A 15,673-nucleotide genomic window follows, 5' to 3' on the forward strand; every position below is an offset into this window, starting at 1 on the left:
AACATGCACTGACCCAGATAAGCCCACATCACATTGTTCATTAAACAGCTCAATGCCAGGGCCTTCGGTCATTAGTCCGCTGCAGAAACTCTGAAATGACCACTGCCAAAGTCCATTGAGTTGTGCCGCAACGGTGGAAGAAGTATTCAGATCTTTTACTTGAGATAATGTAAAAATACACAGCTACAATGAAAAGTCCTGCACTTAAAGTGTCAAAGATAGCACTGCTCCCTGAGTATAATATTATTAAGTATTACATGTATGGCTTATTACTTCAATCTGTCTTTTTTAATCTATAATAGACTATTTCTGTTGCTTATGAATCGCAGTTGCTGTCCAGTTTTGAATGTAAAAATGTAAATTTCTGAGCTTTTTTTTTTTTTGAAGATTTTGTGACGACTGACCAGAGCAGATATTCTCACTTTGATATTTGGAAAAACACTGTGTTTGAGGCAACAGTGTGAAGGTCAGCATCTAACAGAGAAGCAAGAGGACTTGCACAAAAAAAAAAAAAAAAAAAAAAAAAACACAAAGACCTTTGAAAATGAAAATGCAAAATGTATTTCACATTTACAGCAAGTTGAAGTAGTTTATGTTCTTTTCCATGAGTGAGTGAAGGAAGGGAACAGCACAGCAATGCTTTTTAATATATATGTAACCTGCAGAACAGCTAAAGACTGATAATATTGCAAATCCTGACATAATATGCTCTGGGGATAAGAAACACATAAATCAGCTTTGCAAGTGTTGCCATATATTATGAGGCAATGCTCACAGCTCTAACGGGGTCACTAGAAAAATCTGAGGGATTACGAGACAGTTAAAGCAGAAACAAAAGAACCTGCAGCCTGCTAATAGCTATGAGGCTGTACTTATGGAACAAAGGTGCGTTGAGCTAAATGCTAATGTCAGCATGCTAACATGCTCACAATAACAATGCTAACATGCTGATGTTAAGCAGGTTACAAAACGCTGCAGGTTTCTTTTCTCCTTTTGATGGTTGTTGAGACACTTCACTCCAAACCAAAAATGCCAACCTCGTGGTGGCACAAGAGGAAAAGCAGGCAGCCACTAAAAGCATTAAGGGTTCGTCATCTGGGAGCCATGAATGTTTGCACAGCAGAATTTTATGATACCCTATTTCATAGCTGTTGCGATATTTCAGTCTGGACCCGACCAAACAACACAGCTATCCTCAGAGCCGTGTCACCAGAATGCACGGCTAAAAAAACATTTATGCCTCATAAAATTTTACATATTGTTTCTGACATTTCTCCATTCTTTGTTTTTTTCCTTATGAATTACTAGTTTTACTTCCAAGCTTCTAAAAATTGTTAAAAACAAAACATCAGTAAATCCCTCTTTTGTTGATCCGATCATAACCCACAGACATGGCTATGCAACCCCTGACAATGGTCTACAAGTAGACAATGTTTTATTTTATTTTTGTGCTTCACAAGCCAAAAGGTTGGGAGTAACTGCTGTGAGGCATCCATATATTTACATGATAAGATACTCAGCTACTCAAAACTGATCACATACATTTCAGGATATTAGATTCTCTATTCATTAATCCCAGTTAAGATTTGATGAACTTATTCTCAGATGCAGGTGAGGTATAAATAGTGCACACATCCCTGCTTTAATACATATTAAGCACAAATTATTAGGTCCATTCTAGCTTTTTTCTTGCTTCTTTCCAAGCTTGCTTCAGTTCACCGGGACAGAGCAAGCGATCCTCTCAATGTTCCCCTGACCTTCAAGATCACAGCCGCCCGTTTGTTCAGAGTAATCTCGCATGTTTATCCCCCAAACAACAGCTGAATCATTTATTGTCCACCACTGCATTTCGGCACTAACTGTGAAGCCTCCAGCCTTCATGTTTTCCCACTGTAGATGACTAGCAATGCTCTTAAAACGGTGCGCTGAGGGACAAATCAAAGCCTTACTCAACTTGACAGCCGCTCACCATCTATTGTGTTTAACTGCACATCCGTTATGATAATGTGCAAAAGCCTCCAAGGTAGCCAGTTAATGTCAAAATCATCATTTGCTTCACACCCGCTTCAAATAGTGACTTTAAACCAGCCTCAAACAAAAGCCTGCTCTGAAAGAATATAAGCGCTGCTCTTCTGTGGCCTTTTTAAGCAGCTCGCATTGTCTTTCATTGTGTAGAGATAATGGAAATGTACAGCAGATGGCAAAGATAAATCATTTTCTGATGTACTGTGGAGACGCTTGCGAGCAATAGTTTCTTGCTGGTGAGACCATTACTTGTTTCACATCTAATCTGAGGAGAAATGTGCCAACATAGATCAAACATCATTAAAGGGGCTGTGTGGCCTCAATTATAGAAAGTTTCCAAAGATGTCCTCATGCAGCCTCAGCGTTAGAAGGGCTCCTGATGGTCAGTGGAGGTGTCGAGAGAAAGTTTTATGCTTCGTAAACAGCCATTAAAGAAAGATGGGCAGTCCTGCAAGACCTTGGTTGAACCAGCTCCACCGAGAGCCAAGCCTGGGAGTGTGGTTTAACACACTGTGCTGACACAACGTTCAATCTTGGCTGCAGCTTTGCGACCTCTCTTATTTTCCTAAGTGGCAGTGTCTTATTTAGTGCCGCAGCTCTCATATTGCATTGTCTGTGTGAACTGAGTCTTTTTCTGTCCTCCAAACCATCGTTCAAACTGTAGTGAAGACCGTCTGAAGCAGCTTTCAAACTCAGAGACCGGGGCCTCATTTATCAAACTTTTAGAAATTACACCATGCTGCACAAGTTATGAAGATTTATGAGAGCCAGAACGCTGAAATGTTCAGATGTACAGGTGAGCAAAATCAGGAAATGTTCAAGTTTGCTAACTTTGTCTGGAAAATGAGGCAAGATGCATTATTTAATTAGTATTTATTCTGATATTTGTCACTGTCTTATGAATTGTGTTGTCCTCAGCCATGGTCTGAAGATCAAACTGAGAAAGATGCTTGAACTCTTCTTCTGTTTCTGGATTTTAACTGTAAGACGTAGCAGAAACGGGTACTCAGAGGCAAGGATTCACCTGCAAGTGCCCCATTGTTCATTTTTCTCAATGGTTACATGTTATTCTGCACAAGCTGATTGCTGATTTGCATTTTTTTGACCATTTGATTGGTGTGAAATCTTTAATATCTCCATCCATCCATCCATTTTCTATGCCGCATATCACTTTCGGGGTTGCGGGGGGGCTGGAACCTATCCCAGCTGTCAACGGGCGAGAGGCGGGGTACACCCTGGACCGGTCGCCAGTCGATCGCAGGGCATCTTTAATATCTCCAGTAGCAATTAACTAGAAACCAACAACACTGCAATGCACTGACGATACAGGGATGAAAGAACTAAAGCAGGAAAGAAATTCTGCTGTTGGTAGATCAGAGGCAATATATAATAAAGCAAATTTAGTATCTCAACAAAAAGGGCAATGAGAAAAAGAGTATGCTGGAAATTATTTGACACATTCAAAAGTAGAATATTAAAAAGAGTGGATGTGGTGTTTATGTGTCATCTGAGAGCATTGTTTCACAGCCACCTACACCACAACAACAGGAAAACCTCACTGTGGGCCTGAAATTCTCCCTTTTTCTGCCGTTGCCCACCAGCAGCTGCCGTCAGTCGCACAACGCTTTCCCTGACAGACCTTCTGAATGATGAACATTCACTGAACATTTGGAAATTAGCCATTTCGGTGAGCGTCGACAACATCTTGAGTGACTTTTAGGACGATGATTACTTACATTTCCTCAGGAAAAGAACTGTGAGAGTGGAAATCATTCTAATCAAAATATGTCATGTTTGTGTGTTCACGGTGAAAGCGGCACAAATTAAGTGCACTTAAAAAATTCAAAACGCTTTTCACGTGTTGCTGTACACTTTCATCGATGCATAAGGGAAATGGAGGTCAGGTTTGGAGGTGGCACTCACAGCTGCAAAACATTCAAAGAAATTGCAAATGGTGCAACATCTCAGAAAGATTTCAGAAAACTAAAACTAAAACCTTTGAAGACCGTTTTGCTTTTATTTGTGAGGATGAATTGGCCGTTGCTGCACGGTGGCGCAGCAGGTAGTGCGCATGCCTCACAGCAAGAAGGTCGCAGGTTCGATTCCCGGGTCGGGCCTTTCTGTGTGAAGTTTGCATGTTCTTCCCGTGCATGCGTGGGTTCTCATCGGGCACCCCGGCTTCCTCCCACAGACCAAAAACATGCTCATTAGGTTGATTGGTGACTCTAAATTGCCCCTAGGTGTGAGTGTGAGTGTGAATGGTGTGTGTATGTGCCCTGCGATCGGCTGGCGACCAGTCTAGGGTGTACCCCGCCTCTCGCCCGTCGACAGCCGAGATAGGCTCCGGCCCCCCGTGACCCTGAAAGGGATAAGTGGCATAGAAAATGGATGGATGGATGGATGGAATTGGCCGTTTGCATCACTTCCTGTAAGCATAAAATGGTAAAAGTTGATTTCCTGTCTATGCTAACAGCAAAAACTTATACAGATTAGCATATATTATGTATCGTATGCAGTGACTATGTAGCATTGAATTTAGAGCAGGAACAATTGGTCGATTAATTGATTAGTCAATAAACTAAATAATTAAATGATTATGAAATTAAATGTCAGTGAAACATACTTAAGTGTTAGTTTTGACAAAAACTCTCCTCTTTCATAAAAGAGTGAGATATCCACCATTTGGGGGAAAAAAAACATACTGTGACCTAATTTCTGGATGATTATTTATATCTTCGCAAACTGAAGTGCTTGTTTTGGAGTGAGACACTTACTCAACATAATTAGCTCCTCTGCGTTTCCTGTGTGATACCACTCGCACCACAGACGCGTAGGGAGAGGCCGAGCCGCCGACCTGACAGCCTGGAATGCACAAGTGTCGCTGACTCCAGCCAATCCCCGAGGGGGTCAAAGGTCGCCCAGCCATTTTCGCAGATGTTGTTTTCCTTTCTGTCAGCAACTGGATATCTACTGATCCCAGTGAGGGTCCGGGATATCAGGATGAATGTGTCACACATTGTGCAGCTGCTCACACAGTAAATGATCTTGCATGTAGAACATTGCTAAATTGTTTTTCTTCGCCTTCATTATTTAACCAAGCAGGCGTGAATTTGATTGAAATGATCTCCTGCACCTCTGGAATAGGTTAAATTTCTCAACATGATCAATAGGTGGCACTGATGATCCTTGACACTTTTGCTAAGTCATCTTTTTACAGCAATAAATTAGAGCCATAAACATCAAGTCAGTTACAAATAAACTTTTTTTATTCGCTAGTTTCCACATGTTTTTTTGTCCTGTTTCATGTGAAAATGTGTTTTTAAAATCTGTTAAATCCTAAAATTGAGTTTTTCTTATTGTGCACCTGCAACCTGGAAATAACATGCAGAACGATCAACCTTATTTTTTTCTCCTTAGTGCAATTAAAATGCTTCATTTAAATTTTTAATCCTGTTTCACTTCCAGCTGCTCTTGTTTCAGTTGATTCATCTGCTTTAAATTTTAATTGCTTCGTGTATTCCTAACGTTTCATTATTTCACTCAGTTGACTTTTTCTTAGTCTTCCTTTTTTTTTTTTTTACCATCTATGACTAAGCTTTCTATTTGTGTTTCCCCATGTAGAGGATCCTTAGTCTCTCCCTCTGTGTTTTTCAAAGCTGTATGAAAATCGTTAAATCTGACTTTAATCGAACATAGAAACTATGTCGCTCAGCCTTTTCATGGATGTTATCCGGAATAATCCTGCTGAGTGTAATAACCTTATCTGCCACGACAACACTGCCCATCTCCGTCCTTCATTCGCATTCTTGGCTGCTGAAACTCTTATTCAGGCATTTATCACCTCCAGATTTGATTAATGCAACAGCACCCTCTATGGCACATCCTCCAAAGTCCTGCAGTGCATCCAAAACCCTGCAGCCTGAGTGCTCTCTCTCTCTCTCTCTCTCTCTCTCTCTCTCTCTCTCTCTCTCTCTCTCCTGCTCTATTACATTACTCACTCTGCCCAAACTGCCTGTTGGCTTTGCATGCAGTAAAGGATACAGATCAATCCACTTGTCTCTACTTAGAGAGCTGCTCCTTCCCATCTCTGTGGCCTTTTTAACTATCATCAGCTTTGCTCTCTGCTGATGCCAAATGTCTTGAACCCCACTGAAAGAACAGACAACCCACAAGTCCCTCATTATCCACCTTCAATCAAGCTTAACAGTCACTTTTTCACTCTCATCATGTCTGTTTGGCAGGTATAGCTTGTTAGGATGCTAACATTTGCTAATCAGCACTAATCATAAAGTGCAGCAGCTGGTGCTGATGGGAATGTCATTGGTTTTGTAGGTATTAGGTCATAGACCGAGTTTTGCAGATATTCTTACCAGATGGTATTAATTAAAAAGTTGAATTCATCTTGAGGGAAACACAAATGTACGTAGCAAAGTTCATGGCAGTCAGTTGAAAGTGGTGAACCTCTTAGTGGTGCTAGAGGAAAAGTCAGAGGATCACCAAAGACAGGTGATTTAATCCTCTGGGATCTATCAATATCTGTATAAAATGTCATGGAAATTCATCTACTAATTGTTCAGATATTTCAGTTTGGACCAAAGACTGACTGACAGACCCACGTTGCCATCCCACACAGCACAACAGAATAAGAAAAATTAAGGGAGAAATGGAATATTTACAAAAGGCAAAATACAAGACATCAGCTAAACATAATGAGATGAGAGTTAAGGGGCTTGTTGGACATCGGGGGAAGTCGAAAGCAGTTTTACCGTCAAACTCTTCCAGCCGTATAGCCGCACATAATGGACAGTCAGGCCTCCCGGAGCCAGCTAGCCCATTAGCCTGGGCTAATGCATCCAGGACTCCCTGCCATGCACTGCCCATCACTCGAGACTGGATATAGTTTCACACAGAAGCCGCCTCATCTCTTTGTGCTCGGTGTGATGCTCGCTCCAAACCAGTGACCCCTGAGGAACAGTTGCTAAGAAAATGTGCCTTTTCCCCCTCATACTATGTTTGTGGATTAAGTAGCTGAGGTTGTGAGGTCAAAGAGAGGATATTTTAAGCTTAAGATTAACATTTCTGAGGTTTAACAGGCAAATATCTTCTGTATAATATATAATAACAGATGGTCACAGTTGTATATTGTACATGTGCAGTAACACATATCAAATTCCTGTTTCTCCTCAAAATGTAAAGTGGATATTGGCTCAATCAGAGGGTGAAATTGTTTTTGACCATGCCTGTGATCTTGGGTTTCACAGCTCTGCCTTGCTAAATGGACCAGGTGCATTAGGGGCCAGAGAGGAGCGCGCTGCAGAGTGCTCTTAAAAGGCGAGGGGAGAAAAACAACTTGAGACAGCCTCCCTGTTTTTTGTTCAGCCCCGCTGCCCCGCTGTGGAGGGACAGTGACAGGTACCAGCCATGTATGGAAGCGCCGCGTATCGGGTTGCAGCCGTCAAATCAAAACAATCATCCCGATGGAGAGAGGGCAGAATGTACATGGAGGGTATGGTGACTGACATGAGGGCCCTCATGTGACGGAGGGGGAAAACTGCCAGACACGCATGCCATACAGGAAACAAAAAGTGAATTTTAGGTTTATTTCCTAAATCATTGTCTCTGGGCAAACATCTCTCAGCTTGTATCACAGGGAGGAGCGATGACAAGAAACAAGGAATCATGTAGTTTTGACATTGTTGTGCATTTTAAACTGATCATCTTTGAATATGTGTTAGTCCGCCTTTTTGCTGCGGATTAACACACACTTGGTTCTCTATTGAGCATTTCTGGCAGCAGGAAAGTGTGTGTGGGATTGACTCAAAGCAAACTACAGTGGCCACGCTTGTTATAAAGAAGGAACATGTCACTCAGTGTAACCGTGTGGTTAATTTATGTGTTTTGAAGACAATAAGGGAGCACAGAGGAATAATCTATATCAGGCTTTCACCACACAGACAATACTTGCTCATGGGAACATTTCATTGTTGTTTGTTGTTGTTGGTTTGGCTCAGCACATGTTGTTGACAATGAGAAAAATATAGAACAGCACCAGATTCAGCCATTAAAGTAGAACCTGTTGACAAATACTCTGAATTCTGTTTTACTACTTTTTACATCATAAGCCACCTACGGCTTTGACATTACACACTACTGACTGTAGATATGTAGTTTGATAGCGGTCACTAAAAGGCCTTTTGGGGCTTTCTTCCTCCCCTTTTCACTTCTTGCTTTGTTGTGTTTATTATGCACAGATATGCTTATTCTAAGTACTGATAAAATATGTTTTTTATCTCAAAACTTAAAGTCCCCCTCTACTCGAAAAAGCCATTTTCTTCTCGTTCCTCCAGTTGAGTGTTTGAGCTTCACAGTGCAGAGTTTGACACTTGTAGGCTGTTTTCACATTCATGAGCTGAAAGTGGAAAGTTTCTCTGTGCTCACTGAAAATCCAGTTTTAAACGAGTGGGCCTACGAGCTCGATCTGTGGCGTCACAACTATTTTGGAAGCCCGTTCTGGTCCAGTATTCATTGCACAAGTGTGATGTGGAAACGTGAAGCCTCCAGTGCACAAACACTGACTTTTCAGTGAAGCAGGAGAGATCTTGTGTCCAGCGGTTAAACTTGGGAAATGAAAAATAATTACATATTTATAGTTTCAAATTAGGGAGGAGGGGGAGATGCCATTTTCAGGATTTTAACAAGACAATTGAACTTTTTTTGTGGAAAAACCATTCCAGACACAAACTGTAATTCAAGGCAGAGTCTTTTATATGCATCTTAAAACATGTCTGGCGGGGATCTTTAAAACTAAACTCTTGGGCTGTTCCTGAGTGAAACAACAATTCATCCTGCAGACAACGTATTCCTTTATATTTGTGTCTCCTTCTCACTCGGGAGCCCACATTCTTCTCCACCACAAGAAGGGTGACTCATCACGCTGAGGCAAATATGCCAATAGTGTGCGCTACCAGCAGGGTGTGTAAATTCCACACCTGTCCCATCATCCTCTCCCCTCCCCTCCCTCCTCTCCCCTCCCCTTTTGTGCCTTCTCTCTTTTCACACACGCTCCCCCCCCTCGCTCACCCACACCTCGCACTGAACAGCTTGAGGAGCAGAAAGCGGCGCTGCCTCGCTAAGAACGCGCAACAGAACCCAGAGGAACCGGCAGAGAGTGTTCAGGGTTGACGACACCGAAGGCCTCTCTCCGTCCTGCCGTCCCGCTTTCTTCATTTCAAACAGGTAAGCTGAGATTCACAACCTTTGCAGGCACTTTTAGGACCAGATGCATGAAGGCTGGTACCAAAGCTGTTCAGCAGAAGAGGAATGGAGGGTGGAAACAATAGCATGTGTTGGAATCTTGCTGTGATGCATTTAAGTGCATCTTTTATTATTTGGGAACAGTTTTGCTGAATGCACCGCTGCCTAATTGCTTGTATAGACTTTTTTAGAGTGCCACTCTTTCCCTCTGTGCCCTTCTTTTTGCCTTTCTATGTCCTCCCATTCCACTTTTTCTTTTAACAACTCCACCAGCTCTGAAATGTTTTGCTTGCGTCTCCCCACCAGAAGCGACCATTAACCTGAGCTGAACAAGCCCTGCAAGGTTTAAAAAAGTCATGTGTGGCAGTGAGAGCGGAGGCTTTGTTATCCTGCTTGTTTAATCCCAAGATGGATCGTCACACTGTTTTCTCCACAGGAAAGAAGGAGGTGGCGGGATGACAAAGGCTGCAGCTGCCTTTTCTTCTCCTTAAGCAGGGTGAAAAATGACATAATGGCTGTCGAGCTCAGGTAACTTCACTTGGACACTGATACCCCTGAAACTAATCCAACTCTTGGGTTGTGTTTACAAGATTTGCATCGCTGCGAGAGTGTGAAAGTCAATCCAAGTGGGGAACGACAATAAAGAAGTGATGAGGAAATTAGAGAATGCTCTGATCAAAACTGTGTTTTGTAGTCCTGTTCTTGTTTGCTGACATTAAACCGGTGCAGCTCAGAGGTGGGAAGAGTCTAAACATGATCCTGTGACCCTTGCAGTCGAATTTTGACACCTTAATGACCAAAAAGGAGTAAATTGTAGAATATCGAGACATAGTTGAAGCCTCTGTGTGCAGCAAGTTTGCTTGTAAAGCTGCAAATCGAGGCAGCATGAACATGAGAGCAAGTTGTTTTCCACCGAGCAGTGATGTCATGGCACCGCTGTTTGGGCGGACTAACAGTTTATTCTGAAAACTGAGCCCATGTCCTGAGGCTCAGACAAACTATCTGAGTACAAACGATGAAGGCAGAGACTCGTCACAAGCGGGGAGGGAGAGCATCACACCCACTGTGTGAACAGAGACAGTCGATATCTGCATTTAAAGCTTATAAAACATCTAGAGATCATGTAGTTTAGACATGTAGCCCAAAGCTGGGGTCTGCATCTGGGCCTGGTTTGACATCTGAGCCACGGTGGAAAGTAACTATACACATTCTTATCACATTGCATCATGTTATATTTACTCACGTTCTGTGCTTAAGTACAATATAGAGGTACTTCACTTGATTGTTTCCACTTTATACTTCTACTCCATCACATTTCAGAGGAAAATATCAAAGCTATAGTTATTTATTACTTATAAAACGCTTTAGAAAATATGATGAATTGTTCAAGAAATGTTGAAGCAAATAAAGAAACAAATGTTGACCAGCTGCAGAGTTAACATGGAGCTCGCAAGTTTAATGCATCAGTTCTAATAAACTGATATCATCGTCTGTCTCAGATGTAATAATATAACACTGAAAGGTGTCGTTACTTTTCATATTCTAAGCAAACTTTGCTATTAACACAATATTTTGAATATAGGACTGTTAGTTGTACTGGAATGTGTTTACTTGTACTTAAGTAAATGATCTAAATACTTCTTCCACCAGAGTGATGAGATGCAGTTTGCTTTATTAACATGCATGTCATGAAAAGAGCCCATTCAGTTATTGCATTTGAAGGTAATAAACTGCGGTCCGACTCTTTGGCCAACCACTCATCCTATGTCTCCACACATTCTACAGTCGTATTAGTGGTCAGTGTAATATATCAGACTAACGCAGTTTGTTTTTATGAGCAAATTTCCTGTTTCTCTCTATATCTAATAACTTCTTTGCCTGCAGTGGACCTGGACTTCTCATTTGAATAAGTCACAGCATGAAAGCGGCAGATGTTATTACTTTTACAGGACTGAGTGTGATTTTAACATCACTTCAATCTCCATTCAAATCCGAATAATTTTACAAGTTGTACAGAGACTTCTTTCTTGCAGAGCGAGACACGCACAGAGCTCTCAGATTTCCTGCTGCGAACGCCACTCCGGAGTGACTTCTCTGAAGATGCAGAACTTAGCTCATTAGTGAGCATTGAACCAAACTGGAATTGTTCACAGTGGCTAAGTTCAGTGTCTGACATGAAAGAATGAGCTCCCACATACCTGAGAGCCCCCAGCTGTCCCCAAACGGAGAGGTGAGGGGAGAGGGATGCACAGGAGAGGGAAAAAGCCAGGCCACCTGTACAGTAAAAAAGAGGAATGCTGGAAAAGCTTTTGCATGTCCAGACACACAGTACAGTAGTCAGCTCCTCCTGATTTATGGGGGTTTACGGAGAAGAAGAAAGGCTCCCAATGGATGAAAGAAGGTCAAATCAGTGTGATTTATGTACTCGTTTTCCACACTATATTTCCATTTTTGGAAAGGATAATAACAAAAAGCTGCAGATTTTCCAGGATAAAGCTGATTTCAGTAAAAAAAAAAAAAAACAATGTCAGTGCTCGAACAATGGACTGCTTTGCCTCACAGTTTAAAATAGAACCAGGGCTTGTTAAATTCTGTGCTCTCAATCATTTTGCGGTTGTGTGATAATGTGGACTTTTCCGGGTTGTGTACTCCTGTGCCTACTGAACTGGATTCAGTGTGTCTTTGCAGAACTGGCTCAGTCCAGCAGGAACAAGAGTGACACCTAATATGACACCAACGGCGCTAACGAGGCCGCCATGATCCCATTAAAATAATCAGAAGGAGCACACCGTAAACGACCACAAACATGTTTATCACGGCTGAAGGTGTTTTGTCAGGAGTGATGAATTTGCAATTCTGGCACAAAGACGTGTGTGTGAGTGTGTGTGTGTCTTAATTTGCCTTCCTGTGTGGGCGAATCTGGCTGCCTCTGCAGGTAGTCGTTATCAACAGCAGCTGATTTGTGCTGAGTAACACTTTACGTCGCCGCTCTTCATTCCTCACACCATAATAAGCTGTCATTGTGTCTGCGAGCTTCCTCGCTAAATTGGGATACACGGGCTCAACACCTCTGCAGTCATTACACACCTGAGTGGACAGGCGCTGCATTAGCATAAGCAAAACTGGTCATCATAGGACATGTTATTGATTTTGCATGTCCTCCGCTGTCAGGGTGCTGTGTGAACAATCACCTTGGGCCATCTTCTCGTGGACTCATTTAGCTGAAAAATCTGCAGACATGCAAAAAATACTAATATGGGCTTGCCTGAAAAGAGAAAGAAAATTCATCCAGAATTTCATATTGATTTTTTTCTTACCCTGTAATTACGCTGCATATCTGTGGCACCCAGCTCTAAAACCATGCTGAGAAAGCATGAAGCACAGACTGGACTGTGCTCTTATGATTATCTTTCCTCACTTTAAGGTGCAGAGTGGAGGTAAGAAGTGCACAGATTCTGCTTTTTGGGTTTAAATATGTCAAAAACTGAGCCTTGCTGTGAATGCTGAATCTCGTGTACAACACACTAATAAAGAAACCTTGAACCTTTTTGTCTTGTTTACTTCAGCTGGATTTGAATGTTTGATGCTATATTCCCTCTTAAAAGGGAATGTGTGTGCGTGTGTGTGTGTGTGTGTGTGTGTGTGTGTGCGTGTTTGTTTGTTTGTTTGTTTGTTTGTTTGTTTGTTTAAATGGCATATATTTATTTATAAGAACATTACCTTAACTGATGAACCTTACATGCAAATAGTAGCAACATGATACACATCACAAAGGGTTCAGCTGAGATTTGCATTGATTTGCATTATATTGAGCCGATACTGATTTTCTTGTATCTATCACTTGTCTTAACTAAATACGGTATCCAATGAGAAAAACAAAATTATAGTGAAAAGCACAAAAACCGTAGGCACAGTTTCAGTCCCTGTTGAGCATCAACAGGATTATATTCATTATTTTAAATACGTTGTTGGGATTTGTCATCACCTGGAGCAGCTCTACAACCCACATTCTGCCAAACATAACCTTAAAATAACCTTACATAACCCCTTATAAATAAATGTTACACTATTTTTCAAGACCAAGCTACTTTCACAAGATGGTTTGAGGCCAAAATGTTAATTAAAAGTGTCGGAAGGATTTGTAGCCTCTGGAGCGGCTTTAGGAGCGCTGACCATTTCTTCTCCTTTCAGGACACAGGGACATCACACAGGCCATTAAAACCTGCTGCTAAAAATTCATCACCTAAAGCTCTGTCTGTCGCTAATGTCACTGTACGCTCCTCAGTTCAACTTTTCAACCTTTTGTCCTGCTCTCGGCTCCTGTCATTCTCCTGCTCTCCACCAGATGCCCTCGGACTTCCCCTCCTCCCGTCCACACGCCTGTCCCACTTCTGGCCAGTCCTGCGGTTAGCTGGCCGACTCCACCGGCTCCTCACCTGCACCTCACTCTCTACTCAACATTTTCCTCACATGCCAGTTCAGTTGCTTTGTTCCCCGTAAGACTGTTAGGTCATGTTACCATGTGCATCTTTGCTCTTTAGCCTCTGTGCTGGTATCCTCTTTATCTGTTACCCTGGGATTTGTATCTGGAACCTGTTTCTGCCTGCCTGACCTGTGTGCTTGACCTTTGGCAAGTTTATCGGACTTTGGATTCCCGCCTGCTCCTTATTGGACTTGTTTGCTGTTGTTGTACTGCCCTCTGGTTTTGACCCCCCTGAACTGTGTATCTCAGTTTATAAGTAAATCACTGAACTGCACCAGATCTGCCTCGGTTGTCTGCAGTTGGATCCTCCCCCTGTATTCCTCTTTCCCTGCACATCAGCTGTGACACTTCATGGCACTGACCATCTTCTCCACTCTGAATTTGAAACAACACCTTCTGGACAACACTATGGATCACCAAAGGTACATTTGAAGAAAACTAAGTGGTCTTTTGTACCACGTGCACTCAATATAATGAACACGCAGCATTAACATATCCCCCTGCCAGGATATTTCGATCAATAACATCAGCGTTTGCACATATATTGCTGTACAGCTGATGATTTTGAGTGTGACTGTTGTCTTAATTGTCTTTATCTTGTAGTGTAGTGATTGGTTTGACTGTGTTTATTGTATGTTTGGGTGACAAAAAAGCAGACTTCCTGCCCTTTTCCATTCTGTTCAGGTCTGTGAAAGAAAAATCATTATTTCTTAGTTTAAGAGCATAAAAATGGCATTATTAGATCATTAACAGCAATGCATCATTGTATAAGCAGCATGTTACTGCTATAGCCAGTCGGGGTGGAGCTAGTATTCATTTTATATACAGTTAGGTAGTTCAGTCCAGTGGTTTCCAAACTAGGAGGTTTAATCTTGAACAACAGTGTTTCACGTGTTTGTGTTTATGTTAAATCTCAATCTGAAAAGTAACTACTTCCTGTACAATAGCTGTCAAATTAATGTAAGATGAGTAAAAAGTACAGTATTTTCCTCTGAATTTCAGTGAGGTGTAAAGCAAAAAAAAAAATCTTCTCAAGTATAAGTTTATTGAAATTGTACTTAAGTATAGTTCTGCAGTAAATACATTGGTGGAAAGTAACTAAGTACATTTACACAAGTACTACACTAGATAACAAATAAATGACCATGTATTATCAAAGGTTAAGATCCCGTGGGGGTAAATTCACAAGCTGCCCTGCAGAGTGTGAAGTAATTAATATTAAAAAGCTCCACCTTTACCAGCTGCAACATTAAAGCAATGAACACATTAATCCATCGCTAATTATAATACACATATGCTGAAATGAGCAATTCTGCATAATGAGTATTTTTGTTTTACTTTAAGCACATTTTGAAGCGAATACTTGAATGCAGGTCTTTTATTGTTACTTTCTATCACCACTGAGTAAATGTAATCAGTTACATTACACCATTGCCAAAGGGTTCATTTGCACGAACCAGTACTTCCGTTTTGATTTATTTTCTTAAATCCATAAATTTCCATATTTTTAACTGCTATTGCTTTATTCATTGTAAGAATGGCTTTTATGTGTTTTTCTCCAAATGAACTCTTCACTGTATGCTACGACGTGGTTGTAACACCTCAAAACGTCCACTAGGTGGTGCTCAAGCCACACAGCTTGCTTGTATTAATAAACGAAGTCAATTAAACTGGTCATTCGTATCGTTTTCTATTAACTTCTCCTCTGAAACACGACCGTGTCACCTCCTCTCTGTCTGTTTTAAGGCCATGTGGTGTTTTTTCCTCAGCAGATTTATCTCGTGTTGGCAAAAAGGTGACATCTTTCAGGTCAGCGAAGGGAAACCCCATCCATTTATTTCCACCTCGTCGACGGAAGGTGTGTGCGTGCGCGTGTGGAGAAATCTAGGAAGTAACGTTCGCCAAACTTCT

The sequence above is a fragment of the Chaetodon trifascialis genome, chromosome 11, assembly GCF_039877785.1.
Source record: "Chaetodon trifascialis isolate fChaTrf1 chromosome 11, fChaTrf1.hap1, whole genome shotgun sequence".
Taxonomy (NCBI): Eukaryota; Metazoa; Chordata; class Actinopteri; order Chaetodontiformes; family Chaetodontidae; genus Chaetodon; species Chaetodon trifascialis.